The following is a 14,410-nucleotide window of genomic DNA, read 5'->3' on the forward strand; positions in this document are numbered from 1 at the left end:
AGTGAGCTGTAGCTCACGAAAGCTCATGCTCAAATAAATTGGTTAGTCTCTAAGGTGCCACAAGTCCTCCCTCTCTAGTCAGGTTTCAGAGTAGCAGCCGTGTTAGTCTGTATTCGCAAAAAGAAAAGGAGGACTTGTGAGCTACATTGGAATGCATCCGATGAAGTGAGCTGTAGCTCATGAAAGCTTATGCTCAAATAAATTTGTTAGTCTCTAAGGTGCCACAAGTCCTCCTTTCCTCTAGTCAGTGTAGCGCTTAAGCATATGCATAAGGGCTACCCTAAATCAGGGCCTTTGAGTAAGTATTAACCAGGGTGTACGTGGACATGTTCAAAGCCAACCATGTTACAAACTAGTGTGCACAAAACCTGGTAGCCTAGGCACCAGTGCCATTCATCCCTTGTGTACGTTAACTAGAGCAGGGCTAAACTGTTCCATTAAGATGCCCTCCCTCCCGCCCCTCCCAGCAGCAAATGGCATGCGCGACAAATGCACTTTTCACCAAAAATGCCTGTGGGGCTGAAAATTTTCAGGTTTTCGTTTAAAATCCCAACCTGATCCCCCCTCCCCATCCCCGTTTTTAACACAAGCAAAACAAAGCTTTGCCTTTTGTTTTTGACGAAAACCCCAAAAAAGTTGAAGAAAATATGTGATGACAATTGCAAGATGAACCCAACCCTCAGCTTTTGGTTCATTTTTCCACTTTACTACAATAAACAGCACTGCCTAGAAGCAGGGAGTCGATGGCCTGTAGCTATTACAGGGCTCGATTCCACAAGCCCCTCTGCACACAGAACTATTTGGTCTAGCGAGAACTAACAGTGTGTGTTGTGTACTTTGCCTTGCTTTAGATAGCATGACTCACAGGATCCTTACTCATGTGGTCACATGCCTAGGCGTGGCTGTTGTCATTGTTAAGCTTTGTCTCCTGGGAGTAAGAAATAGAATCACTGGTTTACTGCCCGGGAAACATAAGAACCACTTCCAATAAATATTATGATTCACAGTTATCACTTCTCTGTCTTGAACTGTCCTAGAGTGTTGTTGTGCACTGTTAAACAGCTTCTGCCTTCCACCCCAGAAGTGGCTGCATGCCAATGGTGGGATCCTTTTATATTACATACACACACACCTATACTTTATTATTTATTCAACACTCAAAAATATAATAGCCTGGTAGGAGAAGCACAGTCTTTGACCTGAAGACCTGACAGTTTATGGCCCTGATCTTGTAGCTGCAGTGGGGTGCCGCATGGGAGCAGTAATCTGCCAACATGAGTTGCGAGATTAGGGTCCCCCGCAGATCAGAGCATAAAGCAAGGATAGGAGAGGGACTGGGGGAACCAAATATGTGGATCACACTGATCAGGGCATTCCAAATCTCAGGTTAGTGATGCACACTCTTTAACAGCTCCAGAATATATGGACACGCTCTCTAAATATAATTGATTTTCCATTTAAAACACCTCTCCAGCCCTTAATGGTGTCAGCTATTATATATTTCTATTATTTTACTTCTCCCCCCACCCTCCCAAGCTTAGCCCGTGAAGGAGGAGGGGCTCATATGTAATAATTTAGCAATACCGTTCTGTATTAATTCATGAGCATTGTATGTGACCCAGTCATGGGAATGTTTCCTGTATGACGACATGGGATTAATCCACTGCACTCATGTGTTAGTTACATTTATTAACTTGGCAGGAAACAAGCAGGAATTTAACACAACATGTCCAGAGAAAACACTGGCGACTAAACAGGTCAGGAGGGTAAGAAACAATGCCTGGGCTATTAGCTGTGAAAATCCCTCTTCCTTGGCTCCAGCCCAAAGTTACACAGCTTTTTGCAAAGACTGCGAGTGGGCAGCTGAATAGGACTTAAAAGGGTTAAAACGTCTCTCGCTCGCTCACTTGCTTTCAGGGGCAGGTGTCCAGGAGCTGACGCAGAGACAGGTCTTGCAAGGGAGTCTGAAACAGATGAAGAAAAGGAGTACTTGTGGCACCATGCTTTACTTTTTACTGTTCCTGCTGCTAAGATCAAACAGTACTTTGGTTTAAGAAGGCTGTCTGGTCACCGTATGAACCGCTGGTCACAGCTCGTGGAGGGAAGATGTGCAGATCCCAAGCCCAGTTGGATCTGCTGAGAAATCACAGTTGGGATACAGGGGGCTATAGCCAGTCTAAAAGAGAGGGAGAATTGCAGGTTTCCACCCTGAGAGAGGTGAGGGCACGGGGCCTGTCACCTGCAGGGGGGCGCTCAGACTGGAGAGGGCTCACAGGTGCAGTTAGCCTTGTAACCGTGACATACCCTTTTCCAAGTAACTGCCTGCCTTTCTTTCACATTTTGGAGCACCTGGGGCTGGCTAATGTTGGCCCAGAGGAAGGCTGGGGAAGGATTGGATGAAAATAGTTCCTTCAGCTGTGTTTGTTACCTTCAGCCTTTGGCTTTATTCTGCCCTGTGTATCTGTGACATTCACAGAATATTGTTAAGCTTCTTGAAGAAATAAACTTTTTAATGGGGGGAGGGAAACAAAAACACCAACCCATAAACAACTAAACAATAACTCTTTGGGGTTTCTGATTGAAATCTCCTGGGTTAAAATAGGGCCATGCAGTGTTAGCAGCTTTCACGTGGATCATGAGGCTTGTGCTACTTGCCTGGCTGCTGGAGTCAAGAGATTGCATGAGAATCTCAGCTTGCATTTAAAACAATAAATTGCGTTTCTCTCTCTCCAGGTGGTGGAGGAAAGCCTGAAAACATGACGCACCCTAAATGCACAGAAACCAGAAGGCAGAGGAAAGCAACACAGCATTCATTGCTTTTTAAACGATCTCAGGATTGTAAAGCCAATCTCAGGACTTCTGGAGGCCTGACTCATGATTTTTCCATGCACGGGGTTGGCGGTACTGGCCACGTGACCAAAAATGGGCACGAAAACCCATCAACTGACAAAGAGGGTAGTAGCATGATGCATCCTGGGGACGAGTCCGGGCGGCAGCCAGAGCCCAGAGGAAGCTAGTTTCAGCAGAAAATCCGCTCCCGAGGGAGAGAAGAAGCAGCCTTGACATCTCCTCCTCTCTCAAAATGCGACTCCTCCCTCCAGGAGATGGGAATGTGGGGATTAGAGATGCCTTGGCCAGAGCAAGTGTTTCATCTGTCTCAGGCATTCCCTAGAAGCAAGAACCCTGGACCCACTTCTTTCAGGGCGGTAAGGCTTTTAGTTTCACTCTACAAACATGCCCTGCATACCAACCCTGGGTCACAGGCAGGCGTCTCAAACCCCACCTAACTGCAGCCGGCCACGAGGGCATGAAATATAACTCAAAGCCCTCTGCACACACCTTTGGCGAGCAGCATGTGTAGTTCTGCCATGCACATGTCAGTGAAAAAGAACGGTGCACTACACAGGACGCAGCCATGAGCTCAGGGCTCCTGGGAGGAACTCCGGATTGGGAATCGCAGACGTATCTTCTCTACCAGGGAAGAAACTGCTAGAAATCCCGGAAAGAATTCAGAACATTTTATGAACCACTGATGGTTCTTTATGACAAAGAGATGCAGTCATTGCACTACTAAAGCCCCACTGACCAGCTGCTTGGTCTAAATTTAGGCCGATTTGTAACTGGGGAAATGTACTACCATTAGAAACAGCAAAACCGGGGCCGGAGCCTTCACCACAGTCCGGGGCAGAATAAGACCACAAAGCTAGAGCCTGCAGTGGCTCAGCTATTACTGCGATGAGGCCTAGACAGTCTTTTGAAATTGAAAAACTTTCCCCAGGGACAGCACCATGAGAAGGTGCTGAAGGCATGTGAGGTCCAACAACCTGGCAATCTAGGCCAGCCGCAGTTTTGAGTCCTGGGAGAGCCACCCAAGGCGGCTAGGGTAGGGACCAGATGAATAGCAGTCCCTGGGTCCTCCAGGCTGGGGGCTGGGTGATAGGCCAACAACAGTTAAGCAATTGTTTGACTTGCAAAACAATTAAGTTGCAAAACCACAAGGTAGCTATTCCAGCAAACAGGGACGGCACAGCCTTGTTCATGCCTTTCTGATGGCGTGCGAAGGATTCAGATTCAGATACTGAAAATCTGGGCCTACAGTCATGGTGCGAGGGGGGTGCAGTGGATTTTATACTGACTGGGAGGTGGTTTCGAGTGGCTGGGCTGGAGGAGGTAGGGCTTTAGGCATGAGGTGGTTATTGCGGGGGGGGGGGGGGGGTGTCTCTGCTGTGATTTTAACCAGTGGCAAATTTAGAGTTAGCAGGACCCTGTGTGCAGCTTTATTTCCCGCCCCCTCCCTCCCCCCCCACCGGGACCCAGCCAAGAAAAAGAACATTCTCTCTTATCTCCCCCTTCATTCTTTTTTTCTTCACCCTCCTCCTATATTATAAGTAATGGGAAGTAAGTGAAAATAAAGTGAGGTACCTTGCTTGGGGCAGGGGGTTGGGGTGCAGCAGGGGGTGTGGGCTCTGGGAGGAAGTTTGGGAGTGAAGCAGCGTGGAGGGAGGGAGGGTAGGCAGAGAGCCGCCTTAGCCCTGCTGCTGGCACGTCTCTGCGCGCCCCTTGGGGAGAGAGGGGCAGCGGGTCTCCGTGTGCTGCCCGGGGCAAGAGCAGCACACGAGCCACCTGCCCCCTGCCAGGGGCGCACAGAGACGTGCCAGCAGCTGGCCACTTCCAGGAGTGGCATGGGGCCACTGGCCACGGCACGTAGGCAGCCTCCCTACCTCAGCCCTGCTGCGCCGCCGGCCAGGACTCAGGGGGAGGTTGTCAGATATTTGTCCTGCATTTTGGGAACCCCCCCCCCCGTCATTGGAGGCCCTGTGCCACCGCAATGGTTTGTTTCATGGTAAATCCGCTTCTGGTTTTAACCTATTAAGGGAGAGCAAGGAAATGGCATGTTAGGACATGTGTGAGTCTGGCCAGCTCTTCAGCTCAGAGCTCCTGCACGGTGGTACAATGGCTTTGCCATTTCGGGGAGATTTCAAACATTGCCCGGGGTGGGTTGCAAAGCAGAGTGACCCCCACCAGCCCAAGTGCCACAGGTGCTATGCAGGGCAGTGATGCAGTCCTCGGTTTAGCATACAGTATTTACTCAGCAAATGCCACTGTCGCGAAGCTCAGTGTGAATCGCCTCCCTCTCTTTTGGCCTACGTGATTTAATTCATTCACATGATCACTGACCAAATATCCCACTTGCATTCTTACTACCAGGCCAGCTAGGCTTTGGGCCTCCTTCTCCCACTGAGCAATGGCCGCCCATTTCACACATGGCTGTTAATGCTGACGAGAGGGTACAAGATACACAACACACTTGGCCGTGCAGATAATTATTCAGAGTGGTATGAGCACAGGACTGGGAGCCAGGAACTGCCCAAGTTCGTGCCTGGCATTTCGGCTGGGATTGTACTTGGGGCAGCTAGCCCCGTCTGCCATTCATGTGACACACGCTCTTTTTAGTGCACTCGCTCGAGCAAGGCTACCACAAGGCTGTCTCCTGGTGCTGCAAGTTATACCTCTGGCTCAAAGCATGGAACCATGGTCTAACCCCAGCTCTGCCAGACTCTCCCTCTGAGGCCTTTAGCAAATGACTAGAGGCTCATCTCCACTACGCAGGCTCTGCAGACACAGCAGAGTCCTAGCATAGAGGCTGCGTCTGTCGACAGGAGTGTTTCTGCAGGTATAGTAACACCACCTCCCTGAACATTAGCTACACTGACAGAACCACTCTTCTCGTGGCATAGCTGGATCCAGACTGGGGGCTTTGCCAGCATGGCCGTGTCGGCTAGCGGGTGTGACTTCAATAGGAGCAAGGCCCTTAAATACTTCTAAGGATCTTCCATGCTGCTCCTGCATTCGGCATCTGTGGTATGTCCTCTTGCAAGGAGCTGGTACCACCTTTGCGGATAATAGCCCAGCGATGACTTGCTCCTGCTTGTTTTTCCATTGTGAAGAACAGCAGCTGTTTGTTGTGCCAGCCCCGACAATACGGGTGTAGTTTCTTCTCTTAATGGTTTACAAACGTCAAAGTCTGGATGGTGCATTTCACTTCCCCTCGTGCAAAATTAAAGCAAAGGCAGCTCCATGCCCTGCTGGCTGAGCCCACTTGCCGACGTGCTGTGTATGCCAGGGAGGGGAACGCTTTGCAGCTTTTCTATAATATTCAGAAGGTTGTAGCTGGGAGCACTGCATACTCGGCCTGTGAGCCCCCCGTGTCTCTTGCTGTCGATTTTATTGTGAAGTTGCTTTCCAAGGATAAACTAAAGTGACAACAGTAGCAATTTTGGTCCTAGAAATTAGAGCTCAAAAATCTAAAAACTAACTTAAAGCCAGACATTAAATATCCTCCTCTGTCAGGAGAGCTGAAGGTGCAGTGACCTGTTTATAGGGTGCACGTAATGAGCTTACATTCTCTACAGACACGGCCAGTAAGTGGGGGGAGAAGGAACAGAAGTGCAGGAAGGTGAAGTGACTTGCCTGAGTTCACGCAGCAGGACAGCACTGGGAGTAGAGCCCAGGCATCCTGAGCCCAGTCCGGGACCCTATCTGCTAGCCACCATTTCCTAACAATAGGTGAAACTCTAGGGTTTGGTTCAGATGAGCATAGGTACCCTTTGAAGGCTCTCTATCTCCTCCAAGACTCTCCCTTTCTCTACCTGACATGCGCTGTCCCCCAAAATAGCCATTCAAGCTCCTTTTCTCCTCATGACATCAAATAGATTCCAGCTCTCCCCCTCCCCATGCTCCCAAATCCCATCTTACCTCATGGACTTTAAGGCCAGAAGGTACCATCATGATCACCTAGTCTGACCTCCTGCACATTGCGACCCACAGAACCTCATCCACTCACTCCTGTCATAGACCTGAGCCCTTTACAGGGGCTAGGGTGGGAACAAGCAAGGTGAAGAAGCTATGTCTAGGGGAAGACAGTCAAAGAGAGTAAGGGCCCTATTTGATGTTACATGGAACAATGACCTGCAGTAGGTTCAGGAGGAAATGATAGGGCTGTTCAAACTGACCTGATTGATAAGAGGGCCAGCCAATGTGTATCTTGCACTTGATGAATTTAGCTTAAGAGAGACACTTTTTTATTTTTAATATAGAACAGTGATGATTGGTGTATTATCCTTGACTAGTTACTATGGCACATTACATCAGAAAAGAATCAAATTAGAGCAGCTTTGTTAGTTACATGGGATGGTTAGTATAGAATTTGTTTCCTCCGGGTGCTATTTCTGCCACTCTGTTCCCTGGGCACACAATTTAATATAAATGTGTAATAAGTCTTATTATAAACTGAGGGTATATTATTCTGGAAGCTACCAATTTGTGTTCTGTCTTTACAATCAAGCTAAATGAAAGATCATAAAAATCCCTGTTGTGAAGAAGTGATGCTGAAATGCATTGGGATTCATACTACTTAAGAAAATCAGGTAGACGAAAACAACAGCATTCAAAATCATACCTGTGTCTGAGGGAGAAGGTCTGAGATCTGCCACCATCAAACTATAATAAAGTCTAGATTTTTAAGAGATGAGAATACCAGGCTGATGGATTTGAAGTAAATAAAACAAGGCCACTACCCCTTTAACTCATGAGCGAGCACATGAGTTATGCTGGCTTTGCTCTCCCCTCAGAAACAAGGGCAGGAGAAATTCATTGGGCTAGCACCAGGCAGAGATAAAACAGAAAATTGCCCTGGTGTAGTGGTGCAGTATGAAGCATTGACAGGGTTGCTACATTCACTGAGACACTACTGAGTAGAAAATTGTGTCTGACCGTGTGGAGAGAATCAATGGAGATGGGTCAGCTCTTGTTAATTACAGTTTGCTGTCTGTTAAGCCAGTAGCCATTATGCCCTCTATCGTCCAAACCCGGACTCTGCAAACGTGCCATTTAATTTTGGCAGAAAAAGTCAATCCACAACCCCCCCGAAGGAAAACTGTAGTAGATTCAGGCTAGTCTGTTAAACAAGGCCAGCAGACCTGAAGATCAACCATTCGTATGTTTAGCCAGTCTTAGAACAGAAGCTTATGAGAGTTCATTACAACATGGCAAGACAGATTTTGATGACTGTAGCCTCAACATGGATGCTCCTCAGGGCTGTGGTGAGCTGGAGCCGGTTCGCACCGGTTCGCTGGAACCGGTTGTTAAATTTAGAAGCCTCCTAAATTTAACAACCGGCCAAAAGTGGGGCCTTAGGCGCCGACTCCGTGGGTGCTCCGGGGCTGGTGCCCCGCCCCCTGCCCCAACACACCTCTGCTCCGCCTCCGCCTCCTCTGCTCCCCCCCCCCCCCCCCCCGCTTCCCGCGAGTCAGCTGTTGGCGTGGGAAGCTGGGCAGGCTGAGAAGCAGGCGGCGGCTTCCTGCTCAGGCCCAGGGAGGCGGAATGGAGGGGAGCTCGGGCGGGGGAGCACGAGGAGGGCCGCCCGCGCCGCAGCAGGTAACTCCGGGGGGGGGGGGGGGAAAGGGACAGGCAGGGGAACCACTCCCCGCCCCAGCTCACCTCCGCCTCCCTGGGCCTGAGCACGAAGCCGCCGCCTGCTTCTCAGCCCTCCCAGGCTTCCCACCGAACAGCTGATTCGCGGGAAGCCAGGGCCGGAGAAGCAGAGCGGGGCGGCGCGTTCAGGGGAGGAGGCAGAGGTGGAGCGGAGGTGAGCTGAGGCACGGGGAGCTGCCGGTGGGTGCTCTGCACCCACCAAATTTTCCCCGTGGGGGCTCCAGCCCCGGAGCACCCACAGAGTCGGCGCCTAAGGCGCCACTTTTGATGTGATCAGTGGGGGAGCGCCTGCTCCCTCTGCTCCCACCCAGCTACGGTCCCCCGCCCCTAGGAGCCAGAGGGACCTGCCGGATGCTTCCTGGGAGCTGCCTCAGGTAAGCACCGCCGGGACTCCCCACCTCACCCCCCGGCAGGTCCCTCTGGCTCTTAGGGGCGGGGCGGGCACTCACTACGGTGGCCCACGAGACCCTCCTGCCCAGTTCTGGGGGCAGTCAGGGGACAGGGGTAGATGGGGCAGAGGTCCGGGGGGGGTGTCAAGGAACGCAGGGGGTTGGATGGGGCAGGAGTCCCGGGGGGTGGGGGTGGGCCACGACCCCCTCGTAGGGTGAGGAGGGAACCGGTGGTTAAGATTTTGGCAGCTCATCACTGCCTCAGGGTGAGCATTTGCTGAAACAAGCCCCGTGCAGAACCAGCAAGACACCATCATGGAGGAGGGAGCTACAAAACAAAGAGTAAATAACAGAGGGAGGAAGGATGTTTTGTAGCTAAGCCACAGAAGGTGCAGCCGAGAGGCAGCTGGCATTATTCAGTAATTATTAGGACTGGCAGTTGTTCCAAGCTATACCCCTGATTACCTGGGTGCCTGCGCTCAGATTTCCTAGCAGTAAAATGGGGAAATGCCATAGGAATGGAGTGAAGCTTAGTGTCTGTAAAGCAAGATTAGAGAAATAGATGGAAGTTTAAAGTAACCTCTGTGCCACAGAGGCTGCCAACGGTAGAGAATGATGATGATATTTAGGGCCGTCAAGCGATTAAAAAAATTAATCACGATTAATCGCGCTGTTAAACGATAGAACACCATTTATTTAAATCTTTTTGGATGTTTTCTACATTTTAAAATATGTTGATTTCAGTTCAACACAGAACACAGTGTACAGTGCTCACTTTATATTTTTGATTACAAATATTTGCACTGTAAAAAAAAATAATACTTCTCCATTCACCTCATACAAGAACTGTCGTGCAATCTCTTTATCATGTACCTACAAATGTAGAAGTACAAAAAATAACTGCATTCAAAAAGAAAACAATGTGAAACTTTAGAGCCTACAAGTCCACTCAGTGCTACTTCTTGATCAGCCAATCGCTCAAACAAGTTTGTTGACATTTGCAGGAGATAATGCTGCCCACTTCTTGTTTACAATGTCACCTAAAAGTGAGAACAGGCATTTGCATGGCACTGTTGTAGCTGGTGTCACAAGATATTTACGTGCTAGATGCGGTAAAGATTCATATGTCCCTTCATGCTTCAACCACCATTCTAGAGGACATGCGTCCATACTGATGACGGGTTCTGCTTGATAACGACCCAAAGCAGTGCGGACCGACATGTTCATTTTCATCATCTGAGTCAGATGCCACCAGCAGAAGGCTGATTTTCTTTTTTAGTGGTTTGGGTCCTGTAATTTCCACATTAGAGTGTTGCTCTTTTAAGACTTCAGAAAGCATGCACCACACCTTGTCCCTTTTGGAAGGCACTTCAGAGACTTAAACCTTGGGTCGAGCGCTGTAGCTATCTTTAGAAATCTCACATTGGTACCTTCTTTGCGTTGTCAAATCTGCAGTGAACGTGTTCTTCAAATGAACAGCATGTGCTGGATCATCATCCAAGACTGCCATAACATAAAATACATGGCAGAATGCGGGTAAAAAGAGCAGGAGACCTACAATTCTTCCCCAAGGAGCTGTCACAAATTTAATGAATGCATTTTTTTTTAATAAGCATCATCAACATGGAAGCATGTCCTCTGGAATGGTGGCCAAAGCATGAAGGGGCATCTGAATGTATAGCAGATCTGGCACTTAAATACCTGGCTACAAAAGTGCCATGCGAACACCTATTCTCATTTTCAGGTGACATTGTAAATAAGAAGAGGGCAGCATTATCTCCCGTATATGTAAACAAACTTGTTTGTCTTAGCCATTGGCTGAACAAGAAGTTGGACTGAATGGACTTGTAGGCACTAAAGTTTTACATTGTTAAATAACTGCATTCAAAAACAAAACAAACAAAAAAATCAACATTTGTAAATTGCACGTTCACAATAGAGATTGCATTACAGTAGTTGTATGAGGATAAAAAATAGTATTTTTCAATTCACATTTTTACAGTGCAAATATTTGTAATCAAAATAATACTATAAAGTGAGCACTGTACACTTTGTATTCTGTGTTATAATTGAAATCAATATATTTGAAAATGTAGAAAACATCCAAAAGTATTTAATAAATTTCAATTGGTATTCTATTGTTTAACGGTGTGATTAAAATTGTGATTAATCACAATTAATATTTTTGAGTTAATTGCAGTTAACTCACACGATTAATCGACAGCCCTAATGATATTGTCTCTCTGGCACTCTTCTGAATCACGGCTAACAACCCCCCCTTTGTATAATAGACTATTCCCAAGGAGAATGAGCATTATTTCTATTTATGCTACATGCATTCATTCTTGGTGCATCTCAGCCCATTTACAGTTATCATATCCTAGCTGCCTTTGGGTCTGAGTTACCGCTGAAAAAAAACAACCCATGACACAGTTCAAAATCATGCAGATAATGTTCCATTACCACAGTTTGAACACTTGCACGAGGCTGTTACCCAAGATTAAGTGTTAAATTTCTATGTAAGAACAATACTGGAATAAGTTTCAGTTTTCAGCATCTACGAACAGCTCAGTAAAATACAAATAATAGCTCACGAATAACCCAGTCTTCCATCTGTATACACTATATTCCTAACAACGCCTCAAGTCAGAGCTCCAGCCTGCTCAAGAAACAGTAAGAATAATCTGCCACTTCTTTAAGTGAGCCTATGGGATACTTTACTATCTATGAGCCACGTAAACAAACTAAATATCCTCACACAAGTTATGTACATCCAAAGCAACACAGAGGGAATTTGAGTCATTTCTCATGTTTTGACTTTGGATTCTCAGAAAGGCTCCTTAGAGAAAGAGCTAATTCCATGTGTGTTTAATCGGATACGGAAAGGGATGTATATTTGCAGCACTGTCAGGTGCTGCCTCGATACAGTAATAGGAAAGAGATCCTGATAGAGGAAGAACAGTAAGGTGACTCTGTACAGTCTATTAGATTTCATTTACAGTTAACTGCAAACACTTCCAGAGTTTCAAGCGGCTGATCAGAGCTCTGGGTATAATGCCTTTAGTGGAAACATGGTGGTAGGAGAATGCAAAGAAGCCATAAGGTACGCGACTTCCACACAAATCAGACAGATAGTCTCCAACTTCACCCTGGTCTACGCTTCAGTTTTGCCAGCGTATACATATTGGTCAGGGTATGATTTCCCCCCTCACCCTGACTGACATAGCTATGCCAGCAAAAGCTCCCATGTAGATGCAGTTGTACCTGCAAGAGGGACAGGTGGGGATATTTCCCAGGGAATGTCTTACTGCTAAATGATGAATTAGCAATTGACTGAGCCCTCAAGGGTTAACTCATTGTTTTTAATGTAGCCTCACACTCTACAAGGCAGAAGGAATGGGGGGGGACGGGGACGACAGACAGTATAGTAGAGACACACACCCAGAGAGAGAGAGAGAGAGAGTGAGATGTGCATTTCCCCTTTAAGTATGCTGATCCCTGTCTTAAGTACACTGCCTTGTTAATTAGATCAGCAAGCTGAGACCCACCTCAGCTGATGCCTCCAGGACTGTCCTGTGTCCCCCCTACTCTATGGAAGATGGGGTAAGCAGGGTGCAGGGTGCACACACCCTGACATTAGCCCCCCTCTCCCCTCCCCCCACACGTCTCCCTACCCGCACAGCAAGCAGGAGGCTCAGGGAGCAGCTCCAAGGCAGAGGGCAGGAGCAGCACATGGCAGTGGGGGGAGGGACAGCTGAACTGCCAGCAATTGATAGCCTGCTGGGTGGCTGCCACACAGGGAACTTAGGGGAGCGGGGAGCTGATAGGGGGGCTGCCGACCCACCCTGATTCCAAGCCCCCACCAGCTAGCTCCCCCGGGCTGCTCTTCCTGCAAGCAGTGGACAAAGTAGGCAGCTGCCAAAGGACATTAGAAGGGAGCATTGCGCAACTTTCAACAAGCGTGTTCCCTAATTGATCAGCAACCTAACAATGTTAACCGGGATGACTTTAGGTGTGGAGTTCCTGTACATAGGTCTGTACCCAGGACCCATTGTCAGAGTGGAAAAACTGGAAAATCCCACCCTGAGCCAGGAAAAGGTAGGCGGCCTATCACTTGAGGGGATTCACTCAGACCAGAAAGGAAAGGTGCAGCTAGCTAGTGCCAGTCAGAGCGTGTGATGGCTCTAGATACTACAGGGCTAGCAGCATTAGGCAGGCATACATGGTTCCAATGATAGAACACACAATTATCACCCCTAACTGCTTCAGCTACCTTGTAAGCTAGGAGGGAAGATATAACAACTTCTAGCTAAACTTTCTCTCTCTCTCCTGCAACTTTCACTTTGGCCAAACATAAGAACGGCCATACTGGGTCAGACCAAAGGTCCATCCAGCCCAGTATCCTGTCTTCCAACAGTGGTCAATGCCAGGTGCCTCAGAGGGAAGGAACAGGGAATCATCAAGTGATCTATCCCCTCACCCATTCCCAGCTTCTGGCAAACAGAGGCTAGGGACACCATCCCTGCCCATCCTGGCTAATAGCCATTGATGCATCCTCCATGAATTTATCTAATTCTTTTTTGAACCCTGTTACAGTCTTGGCCTTCACAACCTCCTCTGGCAAAGAGTTCCACACTGACTGCGTTGTGTGAAGAAATACTGCCTTTTGTTTGTTTTAAATCTGCAGCCTCTTAATTTCATTTGGTGACCCCCTAGTTCTTGTGTTATGAGTAAATAACGCTTCCATATTTACTTTCTCCACACTAGTCATGATTTTATAGACCTCTATCACACTCCCCCTTAGTCCTCTCTTTTCCAAGCTGCAAAGTTCAAGTCTTATTAATCTTTCCTTATATGGAAGCCGTTCCACACCCCTAATAATTTTGTTGCCCTTTTCTGAACCTTTTCCAATTCCAGTATATCTTTTTTGAGATGCGGCAACCACATCTGTACACAGTATTCAAGACGTGGGTGTATCATGGCTTTAGATAGAGACAATATAATATTTTCTGTATTACTTATCGCTTTCTTAATAACTCCCAACATTCTGTTCGCTTTTTTTGACTGCCGCTGTACATTGAGTGGATGTTTTCAGAGAACTATCCACAATGACTTCAAGATCTCTTTTTCGCATGGTGATAGCTAATTTATACCCCATCATTTTATATGTATGGTTCAGATTATGTTTTGCAATGTGCATTTTGTTGCCCAGTCACCCAGTTGTGAGAGATCCTTTTGTAGCTCTTCGCAGTCTGCCTGGGACTTAACTATCTTGAACAGTTTTGTATCATCTGCAAATTTTGCCATCTCACTGTTTACCCCTTTTTCCAGATCATTTATGAATGTGTTGAATAGGACTGGTCCCAGTACAGACCCTTGGGGGCACCACTATTTACCTCTCTACATTCTGAAAACTGACCATTTATTCCTATCCATTGTTTCCTACCTTTTAAACAGTTACCAATCCATGAGAGGACCTTCCCTCTTATCCCATGACAGCTTACTTTGCTTAAGAGCCTTTGGTGAGG

The sequence above is a fragment of the Caretta caretta genome, chromosome 6, assembly GCF_965140235.1.
Source record: "Caretta caretta isolate rCarCar2 chromosome 6, rCarCar1.hap1, whole genome shotgun sequence".
Lineage (NCBI taxonomy): Eukaryota > Metazoa > Chordata > Testudines > Cheloniidae > Caretta > Caretta caretta.